Here is a 3,303-nt window from a genome sequence, read left to right as displayed (position 1 = left end):
CACATAATATATATATATATATATATATATGACTATATTTTTGTTCACTTTTAACAAAATAACAAAATGCTATATTGAACACACCAAAAACTACTGAAAATGAGATTTAAAGAAATCTTAGGTTTATTGTTCTTATTTTGTTGAATATTTAAAAGGGATGCTTTGCATCAAATTAAGCTACCATTCAAACTACAAAAATAGCTAGAGATGACAGCAAGTCTAGACACCAAGTAGAAAATAAAATAAAATTGTACAACAGACAGATAGAAACACAACTTGATGATCTTGTGTAGTGTTCTGTTGTACCTTTTGTTGGTCCAAAAGAGGAAAACAAAAAGAACATGAGTAAGAAACAGAAAAATTGAAGAGCCATTATAGCACAGCAAAATAAAATTTACTAGGTTCAACATCTTATCATCTTCATAGGTGACATAAAAGAATACATTGTTTTCCAATATGGCCTCTTTCCCTTGGTGCTTATACTTGAATGTCCCAATTCAACACAATAAATACCAAATAATAGAGTGCAATGATACAAAAAAATAAATAAATAAATAAATTCTACTCACAAAATTGGGATACCTACCCAAATATAAGATAAATCCACTCATTTAAATACAAATTCCAAGAGATTTCAATAAATTGAAATCTATACCTTGTTTTACTCTTTCTTAGACTTGGACTACTCCAAAGGATTTGTCTTTCCACCTACAAACCCAAAAAATAAAAATTATAAGCTATGCTTAAATTAATCGCAATAACAAATTTGAAGTATTTCCTTAAATACCATGATTTTTGAACTATTAAATAGTGAAAATAATTTTGAAGCAACTCCTTGAATTCCATGATTTCTTAATTGTTAAATAGTGAAATTGTGTTTTGAACATGATTTCTTCATCGGACTCTTCAGTTTTCACAATGTTGTTAAATGTTTGCAACAAAATTAAGAAATTTAGTAGGACATGTGGTACAAAATTAGGCCCCCAATTTGAATTTACTTGCTAGAAGCATCAAATATTGAGTGACAAATATAAATTGCAAACAACAATGTCTAAGCTGAATTTCAAACATTTTTGAAATGAGTAAGAAAATGAAACTTACATCTAGAATGGACATTAAAAGCAGAAACTTCAATTTATGTAGTTGGTTCAACAAATAAGTCTATTAATCAATGGACAATTTAAATAAATGTTGATTTTAGATATTAATAAAACATACACATACAAAACAAAACCCTACTGCAAGAAATAAAACATCATATTTTGAAGTGTGTGAGCATCAAATTAATTTTTCCTTCAAAAAGATGTTGAAAACTTTGTGATTATATACAAAGCTTGAATAAAATGCTAAACTTGATTGTCCCTATTAGTATATAAAAAATAAATCATATCATCTGGCATTAATAATAAGAAAATAAGGAATAAAAAATACATCACTATAATTGCCAAGAGAGTTCCCCAATTGTATGACAATTCTCTAGTTGCCCTCCTTACTCGTTAGTCCTTATCCCTTACTTCCTTTCTAACAGTTGAATCAAAATGGAAGCCAACAAAAGTCATGTTATAAGAGTAAAATCATGTTGCAAAGGTACATGCAAAAAATTTTTAAAATATATTTCACTTTAACAAAAAAAAAAAAAAAAAAAAAAAAAAAAAAAAAAAACTCAAATTTATTAAGCAATCTCACAAATCCCAATTTCTATTTTTAATTACAATTTCTTTTAATTACTACAATTGCATGGAAATAGATTGTCAAAGTAACCACAATCTCACAATACATTTCTTTTTAATTTATCAGAAAATCTCTATAGCTCTTAGCAAGAAATGCACTCCCAAAGGATTACCAAACATCTGAAACATGCTAATAGTCATGATGGGCTAATAAAAAAATAAATAAAGTGAAAGTACATGTATAAGCTATGTTCATATGCAAGCCTTTTTTTTTCTTTTTTTTTAGAGATTATGTTATATGCAAGCTGAATAGAAGTTTCACTTACAAGTCTTATTAAAATTGGCCAGAGCAATAAATTCTAGCTAAACAACACATTACTTAGTCAATAAAGTCTGCTGGTAGAATGTATCATAAAGACTTTAATCTGCTCCCTAAACTGTAATTATTTTCTAAAGTTTAAGTTCTATAGTTTACTTATTTGCTTGTCTTTGAGCATTCCTCTTTTCCAACTCTACTAGCATCTCTACCAATTTACAAAATGGTATGCAGGTGAGCCATGAATTACAAAAACTGATTATGTGAAGTAAATTGATGGAAATTGATGACTCATGCGCGAGACAAAAACCAAAATTTGTATGGGTCTATTCATGATATATTCTGCAACTGATGCAATTTATGATATTAGAGTTTTATGGAAGTAAAATTGATGATGCTGACTACCCATGCGTATAAATAACTGATTTGAAAAAGCAAATAGAAGAACTTTAAATTAGGGTTTGCTTGCAGTATTCAGTGCACTATCTCACTCAATCTTGCCTACAAAACTATTGGGTTGAATGTTGTCAATGTGCAGCAATACTTTCAATCATGTGCTAAACAAACAGGGTGACTAACCTGACATAAATATGGCCAGCCAAAGCATTTTTGCTTTTGTGGAACAGATTACTATCTAAATTACATGGTCATCATTTTTTTTTTTTTTTAATTTATAAAAAACATGGTAGTCATTTGAAGGAAACTTTTATTGTTGTTTTACAGAAAAACTAAAACAGACAAGCAAATGGCGAAAACTAAAACAAAACATTAAATCGGCATCAACAACTCATTCAAATCACTCAAAAACAAAATCTCAGGCACAAATCAAAATTGAAAGAATATCTTAAATTTTTTAGGGGAGAAAAAAAAAAAAACCTGGAGCACACACCTTACGAATTCTGTAATTCTTCTCCCATGATAATTGGACTGCTTGTTCCCAATCCCCAATCAAGAATTGCAGACTGTCATGTTCCTCTGAATTGAGCCTTTTTTAGTAGAACCTAAACTCAAAACCTTTTCCCTTCCAATTGAATAGACCTCCGATCATCTAATGGGCTCTTAGATGTTTTAGGCATAGAGACAACTGAACGGGCATGAAGAATTAGAGGTATGAAGAGTCATTCAGTTCAGAAGGGGAAGAGCCTAGAGAAAGAGTGTGTGCATGTTATGTTAAAGTGCAAACTTCAAAATCTGTCAAGCAAATTTGTTATATATGCTCTTCCAAGACAATTAATTCTATACGTGATTTGAATATGATATTTATGGTGTAGTCTCTACATAAATTTAGGTATATGGATCAAAATTGGACTTCAATTT

This window comes from Quercus suber, unplaced genomic scaffold, assembly GCF_002906115.3.
Source record: "Quercus suber isolate HL8 unplaced genomic scaffold, Cork oak 2.0 scaffold_624, whole genome shotgun sequence".
In the NCBI taxonomy this organism is placed as follows: Eukaryota; Viridiplantae; Streptophyta; class Magnoliopsida; order Fagales; family Fagaceae; genus Quercus; species Quercus suber.
The sequence above is the reverse complement of the archived record's forward strand: the minus strand, read 5'-3'. Positions refer to the sequence as shown.